Source organism: Spodoptera frugiperda, chromosome 18 (genome assembly GCF_023101765.2).
Source record: "Spodoptera frugiperda isolate SF20-4 chromosome 18, AGI-APGP_CSIRO_Sfru_2.0, whole genome shotgun sequence".
NCBI classification, from domain to species: domain Eukaryota; kingdom Metazoa; phylum Arthropoda; class Insecta; order Lepidoptera; family Noctuidae; genus Spodoptera; species Spodoptera frugiperda.
This window is the reverse complement of record NC_064229.1, coordinates 9,483,444-9,497,983: the sequence shown is the minus strand read 5'-3', so window position 1 is coordinate 9,497,983 and position 14,540 is coordinate 9,483,444. Positions and strand designations below refer to the sequence as shown.

General features: G+C 37.1%; 13 non-coding genes across 13 annotated transcripts; 7 read left to right on the top strand and 6 right to left on the bottom strand.

Annotated features, from left to right (window-relative positions):
• The first annotated feature begins 444 nt into the window (after positions 1–444).
• On the top strand, positions 445–563 carry LOC118278323 (5S ribosomal RNA). The gene has a single exon (XR_004783863.1). It is a non-coding gene; the product is annotated as a 5S ribosomal RNA (ribosomal RNA).
• Positions 564–1,664: 1,101 nt separating this feature from the next.
• Positions 1,665–1,783, bottom strand: LOC118278329 (5S ribosomal RNA). Its single transcript, XR_004783869.2, has one exon. It is a non-coding gene; the product is annotated as a 5S ribosomal RNA (ribosomal RNA).
• A 691-nt stretch (positions 1,784–2,474) lies between these two features.
• LOC126911743 (5S ribosomal RNA) lies at positions 2,475–2,593 on the bottom strand. The gene has a single exon (XR_007706259.1). It is a non-coding gene; the product is annotated as a 5S ribosomal RNA (ribosomal RNA).
• Positions 2,594–3,265: 672 nt separating this feature from the next.
• On the bottom strand, positions 3,266–3,384 carry LOC126911742 (5S ribosomal RNA). The gene has a single exon (XR_007706258.1). It is a non-coding gene; the product is annotated as a 5S ribosomal RNA (ribosomal RNA).
• A 763-nt stretch (positions 3,385–4,147) lies between these two features.
• LOC126911741 (5S ribosomal RNA) lies at positions 4,148–4,266 on the bottom strand. The gene has a single exon (XR_007706257.1). It is a non-coding gene; the product is annotated as a 5S ribosomal RNA (ribosomal RNA).
• Positions 4,267–4,783: 517 nt separating this feature from the next.
• Positions 4,784–4,902, bottom strand: LOC126911740 (5S ribosomal RNA). The gene has a single exon (XR_007706256.1). It is a non-coding gene; the product is annotated as a 5S ribosomal RNA (ribosomal RNA).
• An 894-nt stretch (positions 4,903–5,796) lies between these two features.
• LOC126911739 (5S ribosomal RNA) lies at positions 5,797–5,915 on the bottom strand. Its single transcript, XR_007706255.1, has one exon. It is a non-coding gene; the product is annotated as a 5S ribosomal RNA (ribosomal RNA).
• A 370-nt stretch (positions 5,916–6,285) lies between these two features.
• On the top strand, positions 6,286–6,404 carry LOC126911738 (5S ribosomal RNA). Its single transcript, XR_007706254.1, has one exon. It is a non-coding gene; the product is annotated as a 5S ribosomal RNA (ribosomal RNA).
• Positions 6,405–6,879: 475 nt separating this feature from the next.
• On the top strand, positions 6,880–6,998 carry LOC126911737 (5S ribosomal RNA). The gene has a single exon (XR_007706253.1). It is a non-coding gene; the product is annotated as a 5S ribosomal RNA (ribosomal RNA).
• A 681-nt stretch (positions 6,999–7,679) lies between these two features.
• LOC126911736 (5S ribosomal RNA) lies at positions 7,680–7,798 on the top strand. Its single transcript, XR_007706252.1, has one exon. It is a non-coding gene; the product is annotated as a 5S ribosomal RNA (ribosomal RNA).
• Positions 7,799–8,452: 654 nt separating this feature from the next.
• Positions 8,453–8,571, top strand: LOC126911735 (5S ribosomal RNA). The gene has a single exon (XR_007706251.1). It is a non-coding gene; the product is annotated as a 5S ribosomal RNA (ribosomal RNA).
• A 428-nt stretch (positions 8,572–8,999) lies between these two features.
• Positions 9,000–9,118, top strand: LOC126911734 (5S ribosomal RNA). Its single transcript, XR_007706250.1, has one exon. It is a non-coding gene; the product is annotated as a 5S ribosomal RNA (ribosomal RNA).
• A 4,911-nt stretch (positions 9,119–14,029) lies between these two features.
• Positions 14,030–14,148, top strand: LOC118278314 (5S ribosomal RNA). Its single transcript, XR_004783855.1, has one exon. It is a non-coding gene; the product is annotated as a 5S ribosomal RNA (ribosomal RNA).
• The last annotated feature ends 392 nt before the right edge of the window (positions 14,149–14,540 follow it).

Genomic DNA, 14,540 nt, shown 5'->3' with positions numbered 1-14,540 from the left:
AAGAACTGAATTTGAACTACCTTTGTTAGCGGTAGGTGGTTGATTGCACTTTTGCCAAAGGTTTTCGCTTTGATTTACAGTCTGGTCATTTTAATGGTGTTTTTTTTTTATTTTTGTTGGATTTTTCGGTAGTTTAATATCTGTTATTTTCCAGTTAATTGGAATGTAGTAGCTAGTACAGAATATATTTCCTTTTGGAAAGGTTTATCACTAAACTTAACTTTTAAGGAAATAAATAATAGTTTTTTTTTTTAAGTAAAATTGAAAACACTTTGAGCAAACAGATTGCTGATACATAGTAAAATATACAATGCGCAGGCGCACGCCTACTTACGCACGCCCCACAATTCTAAAATTAAATTGTTCTGCCATTGGTTGGTTATAAAAAATATGACGTCACTACACTCAAATATTATAGTGAAGAATAATTTTAGCTCAGCATTCGCCAACGTCCATACCATGTTGAAAGCACCGGTTCTCGTCCGATCACCGAAGTTAAGCAACATCGGGCGCGGTTAGTACTTGGATGGGTGACCGCCTGGGAATACCGCGTGACGTTAGCCTTTTGCTAACTTTTCTACTTGTATTTTTATTTTTGTTGTTTTTTTATTCAAAGACATTTTTTTATTGTATTAAGTTTAAAAAGATGTTTACGATTCTTTCAATTCAAGTTTTTCACAAACTACATAATAGTATAACATAAAAACAACAGTACCTCTACCATGAGTTTGAAGCATTAGTATTTGTCGATGTTTAATTTTACAACGCCTCTTCCGGATACCAGTGGAACTAAAATTTGCCATACAAAAAAATTACGTCATTGCTAGTGACTATTGACAAAATAATATGCTATTGCTTCAAACTCATAGTAGAGAGGTACTGTACAAAAATAGTAGTACCTAGTGTCGGAAATGCGAAAATCATTGTACCAGTTTTTTTTAAGGGGGAAAATCATCCAATGACTTTTCTCGCCTTGGGCGAGGCGAGAGGGAGTGTCAGCTCTTACTGACTAAAAACCACCCCGTTCCTACTCCTGCTTTTCGAGCCGGAGCCCCGGTAAACCCGCGAGGTAGTCCGCAGCTCCGGATCTGTGTAGCAGTTGCACTTGTGACTTATCAAAAGAGCAGTCAAGTATTTTTTTTAATCTGATCCTACACTTTACTACAATTTATTTAAAGCTATCATAACAAAAAATGTACATTAATCACATAATCCTAAAAAACACACATGTGCTCCATTTAACGGATCACTTAACCCGCACTCACCCTAAGATGCGGATTTTAAGTTTCGATTTTAAAATCCGCATTTAAATCCGCAAATAGTATTTGTATACTCAACCCCATATTTCACCCCTCGGTGAGTTGAGTTCAAATTGTTTGAACTTAAAAGTGAGTGTGTTGGAAATGGTAAGTTATGAGTAGGTGCGGGTTACACTGAGAGGATTTAATCTTTAAAGGGTTGTGATATTTTATTCGACAACTCACCAGGTAAAAAAATATTAAATTGTTTTTTTTGTTATTGTATACATATTGTGAAAATCTTGTAATAGATCGTCGTGTTAACACTGAACGAAATGGATGCTTGAATACTTACCACAATAAAAAAATTGTCTTTCAACAAAAAAAAATACGAAAATAAAAATACAGGTAGAAAAATTTGCAAAAGGCTAACGTCACGCGGTATTCCCAGGCGGTCACCCATCCAAGTACTAACCGCGCCCGATGTTGCTTAACTTCGGTGATCGGACGAGAACCGGTGCTTTCAACATGGTATGGACGTTGGCGATTGTTGAGACGAATTTGCTCTTCAGTATAGTTTTTTGCTGAATCAATGTCATATTTTTTTAACTCACTGCTTGATATGTATTTTTAGACTTTATTCTTATCGGCACGTGTCAACACATTAGTTTTGGTATCTACGATAGATTTTTACGGAACCTAAATATTTTTTTATTAAAACATGACATTTTGTTCTTTAAAATTGAAAGAGTAGATATGGGCGTTTTGCAATTTTGGGTTTAGTTTTTATTTTTGTATTAAATCAAATAATTTTAAATTTCGTTTTATTTTATAATCTAATTAATTACAGTATTTACATTACAATACAATCTAATTAATTACATAATAATCTAATTAATGACAAAGAATTAGGTTTTATGACTTAATAGTTACTGCTTCCCTGCTATTTTTTTTTGTACGGATGGGTCAGAGGCTGTTCTAAACCTATGAAAAAGTTGTGCAGGTAGCTGCACGCCCAGTCACAGCGTTAACAGTGACTATTATGCACACAATTTCTTTTTAATGTTGCCCCACAGTAGAATTTTCTCCATAGCCGTGCGTGCAATTATGGACATAAATAAAACTAAGTATTACGAATTTAAAAAAGCTAAATTATACTAATTATAAATGACTGGCATAAAATCTTCCTGAAATAAAGGGTTTAAAACAAAAATACAGTGAATAGAATTGGCAAAAGGCTAACGTCACGCGGTATTCCCAGGCGGTCACCCATCCAAGTACTAACCGCGCCCGATGTTGCTTAACTTCGGTGATCGGACGAGAACCGGTGCTTTCAACATGGTATGGACGTTGGCGAATGTTGAGCTAAAATTACTCTTCAGTACATTTTTTTCTGAATCAAGGTCATATTTTTTATAACTCACTGCTCGATATATATTTTTAGACTATATTCTTATCAGCACGCGTCAACATAATATTAGTTTTGGTACTTATCTACGATAGATTTTCATAGAACCTAAATATTTTATTAACAAAATAACATTTAGTTCTTTAAAATTGAAAGAGTAGATAGGGGTGTTTTGGATTTTTGGGTTTAGTTTTTATTTTAGTGTTTAATAATTAAATTTCGTTTTATTTTATAATCTATTTTGTTACAGTAAAAACTGACTTAGAATTGTTTTATGACTTCAATGTTACTGCTTACCTGCTACTTTTTTCTATACAGATGCTTCAGTGGCTTTCCTAAACCTATGAAAAAGTTGTGCAGGTAGCTGCACGCCCAGTCACAGCGTTAACAGTGACTATTGTGCACACAATGTCTTTTTAACGTTGCTCCACACTAGGATTTTCTTCATAGCCGTGCCACAGAATAATAAGTACAGCGTGCAATTATGAACATAAATAAAACTTAATATTACGAATTGAAAAAAAGCTAAATTATACTAGGTAATTATAATTGACTGGCAGAAAATCTTGCTGAAAAAACGGGGTTTAAAACAAAAATACATTGAATAGAATTGGCAAAAGGCTAACGTCACGCGGTATTCCCAGGCGGTCACCCATCCAAGTACTAACCGCGCCCGATGTTGCTTAACTTCGGTGATCGGACGAGAACCGGTGCTTTCAACATGGTATGGACGTTGGCGAAAGCTGAGCTGAAATTACTCTTCAGTACAATTTTTTACTAAATCAAGGTCATTTTTTATACACTGCTTGGTATGTAATTTTAGACTTTATTGATATTTAAGACGCATAAACGCACATTGTTATTCGTATCTAAAATAGATTTTCAAAGAACGTTTATTAGTTTTTTAACCAAACAATATTTTGCTTCGTGAAAGGGTAGATAGGGGATTTTAGATACCTATCTTATTTTTATTTTTTAATATGTTTTTTATTTAATTTTTTTGTACCTTTCCCAAGTTCATACAAGAATATTTTAAATATAAAATTACTTGTTCACAAACATGAAAAAACAATAAAAAATTACTTGGACTAATATTTTATTTACCTCACAGTATTTACTGCTTACCTGCTTCTTTATTTCGGCTGTACAATTAGTTTAGTGATAAGTTTGATTTTAATACAGTTGTCCAATGTGTCATGAGACTCATGGATTCATTCGTGCAAAGAACAGTATAATTGAAATGTAATTCTTGTAATAAGAAAACTGTTGTTCTACGTTGTGTTTGTTTACAATATATTGAAATTAAACCTGTCAAAACGTTGCGTAATAGCTGGACACCTAGTCAATGCACCAACTGTGAATATGTAGACAAATATACCAAAATAATTATCTTGAAAATTAATTAAAAATAGCTAAAATATATAATACAGTAATCTGGTAGAAGATCTAGCTGAAATAAAAGATTTTCATAACCAAAATACAGTGGATAGAATTAGCAAAAGGCTAACGTCACGCGGTATTCCCAGGCGGTCACCCATCCAAGTACTAACCGCGCCCGATGTTGCTTAACTTCGGTGATCGGACGAGAACCGGTGCTTTCAACATGGTATGGACGTTGGCGAATGTTGAGTTAAAATTGGTCTTCAGTTCCATTTTTTTCTACATCAAGGTCATATTTTTTAAAACCACTACTTGCGACGTATTTATTTTTAGACTTTATTGACATCGACGTATGAACGCACATTGTTATTGTTATCTGGGTCTGGGACAGATTTTTTATAGGACCTTTATATTTTTGTACCGAAATTATAATATTTGTTTCTTGAAATTGAAAGAGTAGATAGAGAATTTTGGTATTGCTGGGTTTAATATTTATTTATGTTTAAAATTAATGTTCTTTATACCTTTTCTAAATTCATGTGTATATGTATTTAAAATTAATTTTATTATATAATTAATTCTATTGTAGTAAAATTTAATTAAAATAATGTTTTATGACTTCACAGTTACTCCTCTTACCCGCTGGTTTTTTTCTGTACGGATGGTTCAACATGTCGTGAATTCAGTTCTTACACAGCAAAAAAATCTACCCCAAAGTGTTTTTAAAACAAAATTACATCGGATACAATTGGCAAAAGGCTAACGTCACGCGGTATTCCCAGGCGGTCACCCATCCAAGTACTAACCGCGCCCGATGTTGCTTAACTTCGGTGATCGGACGAGAACCGGTGCTTTCAACATGGTATGGACGTTGGCGAATGCTGAACTAAAATTACTCTTCAGTACAATTTTTTGCTGAATCAACGTCATATTTTTTTATAACAGCAAGGTATTTTTAGATTATATTGTTATCGACACGCGTCAACACATTAGTTTTGTTATTTACAATCAGTTATACAGAAAGTTCATAATTTTAATGAGAAAAAATATTTTGCTTCTTGAAAGGGTGGATAGGGGATTTAGGGTTCTAATTTTTATTTTGATTTTAATATGGTTTACTGTTTACCAAAATCATACGTAAATGTGTATATATTTAAAATACGTTTTAAATAATTATAACGTGATATAAAAATAGATAATAACTTGGCTTGAAATAAAATTTTGTAACTTAAGGCCTCTTGTACACACACGCTTTTTCGCCGTAAAAATCTACGGTTAATTCGCCGTGTGGAGCCACGGTAGTCAGTGTTGTATGGATCACTATGGAAGTATGTAAACGCGAACAGCGGGAAACTGTACGGCTAACACACCGTACCGTACGGTTGAAAAACCGTGTCGTGGACAAGAGGCCTTACAGTTACTGCCTACCTGCTATTTTTTTCTGCATGGATGGTTTACGGGCTGATTTACGTGTCGCGGGTACAATTCGTACACCGAACAATAAAAATCCCATTTTGAATCCCGTAATTTACAAACTCCTGTGTCACAATATTTTATGTATGGGAATAAGTAATAATAAAAAAAACTATTATTTTGCTCCTCGAAAGGGAGATAGGGGATTTAGATTTTGATTCTAGTTTTTAAAGTAAATTTCATAGTATTGACTGTGGCTAAAAAAAAGTAAAGATTAACCGTAAAGATACAATATGATTTAAATAACTGGTGTTATTTAGAAATACCTATATTTTTCTTGAGTAAAAATTAGCAAAAGGCTAACGTCACGCGGTATTCCCAGGCGGTCACCCATCCAAGTACTAACCGCGCCCGATGTTGCTTAACTTCGGTGATCGGACGAGAACCGGTGCTTTCAACATGGTATGGACGTTGGCGAATGCCAAACTAAAATTACTCTTCACTATAATTTTTCACTGTAGTGACGTCATATTTTAGAAAAAAAGTAAAGGTAACTCATGCGACAGGATCCTTTTTTACTTTCTCTAAAAACTCGATATCTAAATTAAAAAGCTCAAAATATCCAAGAAATTGTTGCCGTAACATCGGCTATTATATTCAAATTATAGTCAAAAATATGATTAGTACAATGGTTTCTCCATACAAATCGTCGATATAAAGAGTCCACACGCGTCGATAAGCATGTTCTAAAAATAAATTGTTGCGTCACCGCACCGGTTGGTTATAAAAAATACTACGGTATTGTAGTAAAATATTATACTGAAGAGTAATTTTGGCTCAGTGTTCGCCAACGTCCATACCATGTTGAAAGCACCGGTTCTCGTCCGATCACCGAAGTTAAGCAACATCGGGCGCGGTTAGTACTTGGATGGGTGACCGCCTGGGAATACCGCGTGACGTTAGCCTTTTGCCATTTCTACTCAATATTTTTTGTTTTAAATATCCTTTACGTCAGGAAGATTTTCTGCCAGTCAGTAAAGTGAGTATAATTTATATTTTTTTTCAGTTTGTTTCATGTATTAAGTTTTATTTCTCAAGTCACAATTTACTATAATGAAATGGACTATAAAATTTAAAGCATTTTAAGTATTTAGTAAAGGCACAATAATATTTATTTTAAAACAAAAATAAAAACTAAACCCGGAAATCCAAAATCCCCTATCTACTCTTTAAATTTTAAGGAACAGATATAAGATTTTTAATAAAGTTTAACCTCGTGTAAAATAGATTGTAGATAAAAAAAAACGAATGTGTTGACGCGTGCCGATAAGAATAAAGTCTAAAAATACATATGTACACAGTAATGAGTAATGAGTTATAAAAAATATGACCTTGATTCAGCAAAAAATTGTACTGAAGAGTAATTTTATATAGGCATTCGCCAACGTCCATACCATGTTGAAAGCACCGGTTCTCGTCCGATCACCGAAGTTAAGCAACATCGGGCGCGGTTAGTACTTGGATGGGTGACCGCCTGGGAATACCGCGTGACGTTAGCCTTTTGCTAATTTTACTCGAACAATGTATAGGTATTTTTAAAGAACAGAAGTTATTTAAATATTAATATTTTCCGGTTATATTTTTTTTTATCGACCTATCATTAAACAATGCATTATAAAATAATATTTATAAACAGATATTATGCTTTGTAATTGTATCTTAGGATGTAAAGACCATCGGTATAGTAATAATATTGTGGAACTGTTATAAAAGTTTAGTTTAGCAAGGCTCATAAATAGGTCATTACTCCGAGCTCTGAGCGATCTGATCTACATAAATAATGAATTGGAAGAAAAAATATCCTCAAATATTTTTTTAATCTGTTTACATTGTGTATGCGACCGAAACGTCTCAGAAATATTTATGTATGACCCTTTTCCCTCCACAGGAATTGTCAATAATAGGAATTAAGCAATTTATTTAAACTTAAAATCAGGTATCTAAATTCCCTATCTCCCCTTCGAGAAACTAAAATATAATTTTACTTTGTGAAAATTCATAACAGTTTCATACAAATACATAGATAGTCGGAGTATAATATGTAAGTGTACCATGCACATACGCATCGATAGCAAAGAATTCTATCACATAAATAAACTGTTCTGTCATTGTTTGGTTATAAAAATATGACGTCACTGCTGTCAAATATTGTACTGAAGAGTAATTTTAGCTCAACATTCGCCAACGTCCATACCATGTTGAAAGCACCGGTTCTCGTCCGATCACCGAAGTTAAGCAACATCGGGCGCGGTTAGTACTTGGATGGGTGACCGCCTGGGAATACCGCGTGACGTTAGCCTTTTGCTAATTCTATCCAGAAAAGAAACAGCATTTTTAATAACATTAGTTTTACAAAAATTATATTTTGGTGCCGTATTTATTTACCCAGGCTGCCATTAAACTATAAAAATATTTAATTCACAGATGTCGATGTGCACACATAATACATATATGCTTTATTTCTAAGAACATAAAGGACAATAAAAATATGGTGGAACTGTACCTCGACGTTTTGCTAATGGCATGCACTAATAATAGGTAATTAGGTACTCGATGCTAATATCTCTGGGCCATAAACTAAAAAAATTTTTTTTTTAATTCGTGTTTGTGTTATGTATCTAAGTATGTGAACAAAAGGTCTTAGAAATTTTAAAGCATGCACGTCTTCAAGACACTGTGACTAATATAAAATTCTTTTTTTATTAATTATTAAATATTGAATCTAAATGCCCTTTCTCCCCTGCAAGGAACTAAAATATTTTAATAGTAAAATTGTATTCGTTTCATACAAATCCATAGATTGTAGAAGTTGATACTAAAATGTTTGCGTATAACATGCGCATGCGCATTGATAAGATACACGGACACATTGTTCTGTTATTGGTTGGTTATAAAAAATGTGACATTATCACAGTAAAATATTATACTAAAGAGCAATTTTATGTCAGCAATCGCCAACGTCCATACCATGTTGAAAGCACCGGTTCTCGTCCGATCACCGAAGTTAAGCAACATCGGGCGCGGTTAGTACTTGGATGGGTGACCGCCTGGGAATACCGCGTGACGTTAGCCTTTTGCTATTTTACTCAAAACAAACATGCTTCAGTATTTTTTTAAATACCATTAATTATTAATAAAGTTATTATTTTGGTGTCTTATTTATTCAACCAACCTACCACTAACTAAGACTCAAAATTATTTATAGACCTTCACTCCTTAGAGCACAGTCAATAATAGGAAACTCACAAAAAAATTGAATCAAAAATCTAAATCCCCTATCACCCACTCGAGAAAAAAATGTTTCTTCTAATTAAAATCGTAAACATTATGTCCAAATAGCTGATACGTATTAAAATACAATTACATGCGCAGGCGCACGCGTACGCGCGTCACTGGTAAAGAACTCTAAAATCAAATTGATTTGTCATTGGTTGGTTATAAAAAATATGACGTCACTACAGTGAAATATTGTACTGAAAAGTAATTTCAACTGAACATTCGCCAACGTCCATACCATGTTGAAAGCACCGGTTCTCGTCCGATCACCGAAGTTAAGCAACATCGGGCGCGGTTAGTACTTGGATGGGTGACCGCCTGGGAATACCGCGTGACGTTAGCCTTTTGCTAATTTTATTCAAAACAATAACAGCATTTTTATAATAACATTAGTTTTTCAAAAATTATATTTTGTTGTCGAATTTATTTACCCAGCCTGCCATTAAACAACAAAAATATTTAATTCACAGATGTCAATGTGCACAAACACCTCAGGTTACAAGTGAAAAAGCGAAAGAGAGCTAAAACAAAGACTTTTTATAAACATAATTGTGATCGTTTTAGTTTAGTTAAAATGCAGCTAGATTGTGTCTAGCTCCTTTATGTGATAGATTTGTGTTAAAGATTTTGAAACTGTGTGTCTACTCACTTTTGTTGCTCATTAATGATCCTAAGACTTTTTTGATCTTTGCTCAATTTTGATGCTTCTCTTTTTCGTTATATTTTTGTCAATTTAATGTTACTCATATCTTTACGCTTATACAGAGGGCTTAGTACGACTTTTTTACGTTGATCGAGATCGAAACAAGACCGCGTTCGGTGCCATGATTGGCCGGCCTCAAGGTACCAACCATTCAGAACGCCGAACGGGCTCTCATTTCGATCTCATAAAACGTAAAGCAAACTCGTACTAAAGCCCTATTTATTATTTAATCCATTATTTTGACTTCTATTTTGTTTTACACAGAATTTTTCAAAATCTGTAACACATAATTAAGTACTATGTTAGTAAGCATAATAGACTTTTACTGTTTTATAGGCTAATGACTGTATATTTGTACAAATAGTTTTAATATTTGGTTAAGGTATTATGTTATTATTGAATCAATGAAATATATTTGATTAATTATTTGCCCTTATTTCATATACAAGCCTGTATTTTGATATACAAGTAATTGTTATGACAAATTCTTTTATTATTTTATCATATATGTACGGGTATATATGACTTATTTATTGAGCAATATACTTAGAGGCTCTTCATTCTGCCGATCTTATTTTTTCCTAATTTATTTTATTTTTCAATTTAAATAATATTTTGTTTTCTTTTTATGTTATGTGAGATAATTCAGTTCGTTTATTTATTAAAATGCTGAATAAATAAGTAATACCTATATAGAGTTACCAATATTTATATAATTTTTGATACGAATTGTTGCAATTAATGAAATAAATATTTTTAATTCGTGAAATACTACACAAACCCGGGTACGTCCTAAAACTGCGACCAGCCACCGAGGAATGGGCAGCAGCATTCTCAAAATTTATCGGTGACCTAACTGCGATCCCCAAGCCGCCTGCCAAGCGTGGGGATTATGGCAACCCCTTTCACTATGAGCGACAACAAAATTACACGGCCCCCAGTCCCCGGCAGCTCCGCTATTCCTGATCTAGGTAGCGGATCAGGTAACGGCGGAGCAGGGGGTGCTAAGAATCCCCGGCAGAGAAAGCGCTACCACCCCCGACGAACTTTGGCCCTGGCAACGCACAACATCCGCACACTGCGGACTGATGAGAAGATTGTCGAGCTGGAGGAAGAATTGAGCAAAATGCGGTGGGACATCTTGGGACTATCTGAAATCCGAAGAGAGGGTCAGGATACGATAATCCTAGATTCCGGCAACTTGCTCTTCTTCCGGGAAGGAGACCGTAAATCCCAGGGTGGTGTCGGATTTCTCGTCCGCAAGTCTCTCGTCAACAACGTGTGTGAGGTCGACAGTGTGTCGAACAGGGTAGCGTACCTTATACTCAGAATATCTAACCGGTATTCGCTGAAGGTCATACAGGTATATGCGCCGACCTCGACACATTGTGACGACGAAGTAGAGGCTCTGTATGAGGAAATTTCAAAAGCCATACACTCCTCCGAAACACACTTCACCGTTGTGATGGGGGATTTCAATGCAAAGGTGGGCACACGGAATAGCGATGAGTTGAGAATAGGGCCATTTGGATATGGGCAGCGAAACCATCGGGGCCAGCGGCTGGTCGACTTTATGGAGAGGGAGAGACTCTATTTGATGAACTCCTTCTTCCAGAAGCGACCGGCCAAGAAGTGGACATGGATAAGCCCTGATGGTTCTACCAAAAATGAGATCGACTTCATCATGGCGACCGAAAGACGTATATTCAGTGATGTCTCTGTGATAGCGAAGGTGAAAACCGGTAGCGATCACCGTATTGTCAGGGGCACACTGAACATCAATGTAAAACTAGAGCGGTCACGCCTGGTGAAGTCCACGCTCCGCCCTGGACGTGCCCAGATCCAAAACCCCGAGCAGTTCCAACTCCAACTGCAAAATCGCTTCCAGTGTCTAGCTGATTGTGGAAACGTGGACGAGATAAATAATGGGTTGGTGGAAACTGTCCGAGCAGTGGGGTCAGACTTCTTCAAGACCCCCGCCGAAACAGGCCCCAAAAGCTCTCCGACGGAACCTTAAAACTTCTTAAGGATCGTAGCAAGATGAGGCTGCAGTCTTCAGACGATATGTCTGAATACGGCAAGCTCAATAGACGAATCTCGAAATACATGCGACGTGACCTGCGGGCCTATAACGCCGCAAGAGTCAGAGACTTAATTGAGCGAAACAAGGGCTCAAAAGTCTTCGCAAAGAATTCGTCTGTTGGGCAAAGCCAAATGACGAGGCTGAAGACCGAGGATGGCAGCGTCATCTCGTCGAAGTCCGAGATCCTCGGAGAGCTCGAGAGGTTTTACGGACAGTTATACACCTCAACACGGCAACCCATCGTCGGTACAGCTCGGGACCCAAGAGCTAAACTGACGCGGCACTACACTGAGGATATCCCAGACATCAGCCTGTACGAGATTAGGATGGCTCTCAAACAGCTTAAAAACAACAAGGCGCCGGGCGATGACGGAATCACGTCGGAACTTCTGCGAGCGGGTGGAAAACCGATACTTTTAGTCCTCCAGAAGCTATTCAATTCCGTCATACTCGAGGGAACCACGCCGGTAGCATGGCAACGGAGTGTGGTGGTTCTGTTCTTTAAAAAAGGCGACAACTGTCTGCTAAAGAACTACAGACCTATCTCACTTCTGAGCCATGTGTATAAGCTGTTTTCGAGGGTCATCACGAACCGTCTCGAACGCAGGCTTGATGACTTCCAGCCTCCCGAACAAGCCAGATTCCGAAAAGGTTTCAGTACCATAGACCACATTCATACGCTGCGGCAGATTATACAGAAGACCGAGGAGTATAACTTGCCACTATGCTTGGCGTTTGTGGACTATGAGAAAGCCTTCGATTCAATCGAAACCTGGGCGGTGCTGCAGTCTCTCCAGCGGTGCCACATCGACTATAGATACATCGAGGTTTTGAAGTGTTTGTATAACAACGCCACCATGCGCATCCGACTCCAGGAAGAGACTACGAGGCCAATCCAGTTGCGGAAGGGCGTGAGACAGGGAGACGTTATATCTCCGAAACTGTTCACGAACGCACTGGAGGACGTTTTTAAGCTCTTGGACTGGAGCGGACGCGGCATCAACATTAATGGCGAATACATCACTCATCTCCGTTTCGCCGATGACATAGTCGTAATGGCAGAGTCGCTGGAAGAGCTGAACACCATGCTCAGCGACCTCAATACCGTTTCCCAACAGGTGGGCCTTAAAATGAACATGGACAAGACGAAAATCATGTCAAATGTCCATGTTGCACCTATACCGGTTGTCGTTGGGAACGATATACTCGAAGTTGTAGACCACTACACATACCTGGGTCAGATCATCCAGCTAGGTAGGTCCAACTTCGAGAAAGAGGTCGCTCGAAGAATCCAACTCGGATGGGCAGCATTTGGGAAGTTGCATGAAGTCTTCTCGTCAAAAATCCCGCAGTGTCTGAAGACCAGGATGTACAACCAGTGTGTGTTGCCAGTGATGACGTACGGTACCGAGACATGGTCCCTAACTGCTGGCCTTTTAGAAAGGCTCAGAGTCGCCCAGCGCGCGATGGAGAGAGCTATGCTCGGAGTATCTTTGCGCGACAAAATCCGAAATATGGAAATTCGCCAAAGAACAAGAGTTACAGACATAGCTCTCAAAATATGCAGGCTGAAGTGGCAATGGGCAGGCCACGTCGCTCGGAGGACTGATGGCCGCTGGGCCAGGAAGGTGACTGAGTGGCGACCGCGGACCGGAAGACGCAGCGTGGGCAGACCTCCCACTAGGTGGACCGACGACATCGTCAGAGTGGCGGGGAGCCAGTGGATGCAGGTGGCGGCTTGTCGTTCTACGTGGAGGACCAAGGAAGAGGCCTTTGTTCAGCAGTGGACGTCTCTCGGCTGATGATGATGATGATGAATGTGCACACATATTATAATATGTATATGTTTTATTTCTAAGAACATAAAGGCCATCAGTACAATAAAAATATGGTGAAACTGTACCCCGATGTTTTGTTAGTAATAGGTACTCGATGCTAATATCTCTGGGCCATAAACTTAAAAAAATATATATTTCTTTAATTAGTGTTTGTAACTAGTATGTATTTAAGAAAGTGAACAAAAGGTCTTAGAAATTTTAAAGCATACACGTCTTCAAGACACTGTGACTAATATAAAATAATTTTTTTATTTATTATTAAATACTGAATGTAAATGCCCTATCTCCCCTGCAAGGAACTAAAATATTTTATTAGTAAAATTGTAATCGTTTCAAACAAATACATAGATTGTAGGAGTTGATACTAAAATGTTTGTGTATTCCCTGTCTCCCTTTCAAGGCACAAAATATTTTTTTTTATAAAATCGTAAACACTTTGTTCAAATAGATTGCTGATACATAGTAAAATATACATTACATGCGCAGGCGCACGCGTGTCGAAAGCTTACGCTAGAATCAGAACTGACAAAGAATTCTAAATTCAAATTGTGTTGAGATTGGTTAGTTGTAAAACATATGACGTAACTACAAAGTAATATTGTTTTGAAGAGTAATTTCAGCTCGTCACTCGCCAACGTCCATACCATGTTGAAAGCACCGGTTCTCGTCCGATCACCGAAGTTAAGCAACATCGGGCGCGGTTAGTACTTGGATGGGTGACCGCCTGGGAATACCGCGTGACGTTAGCCTTTTGCAAAAAATTATAACCAGTTAACAACCGTAATCAAGTTTTTTAACTAATAAAAAAATAATTTGTGTTTCAAATATTATTTTATTTTTTTGCATTTTCTCTCATTGTATTCCCAGCATACTTATGAACTTAATACCGATAGATAGATAGCTCCCAACTGTTAGATGTGATATAGTTGATCATCATCATGACTCTTCAGATCTCTACGAGGGGATGGGCAGGAATAGACAGTCATCATACCGTTACACCGGGATTATAGCGTGTCGGGAATTGATGGCGAAAAGTCATGTGCAAAAATGTTGTGTTGGAATTATTATACATATGGTGGTATACTTACTTTTATCTTTGTTGTAAAGGAGACGAATAAAAATATTAAATAGAGAAAGTATT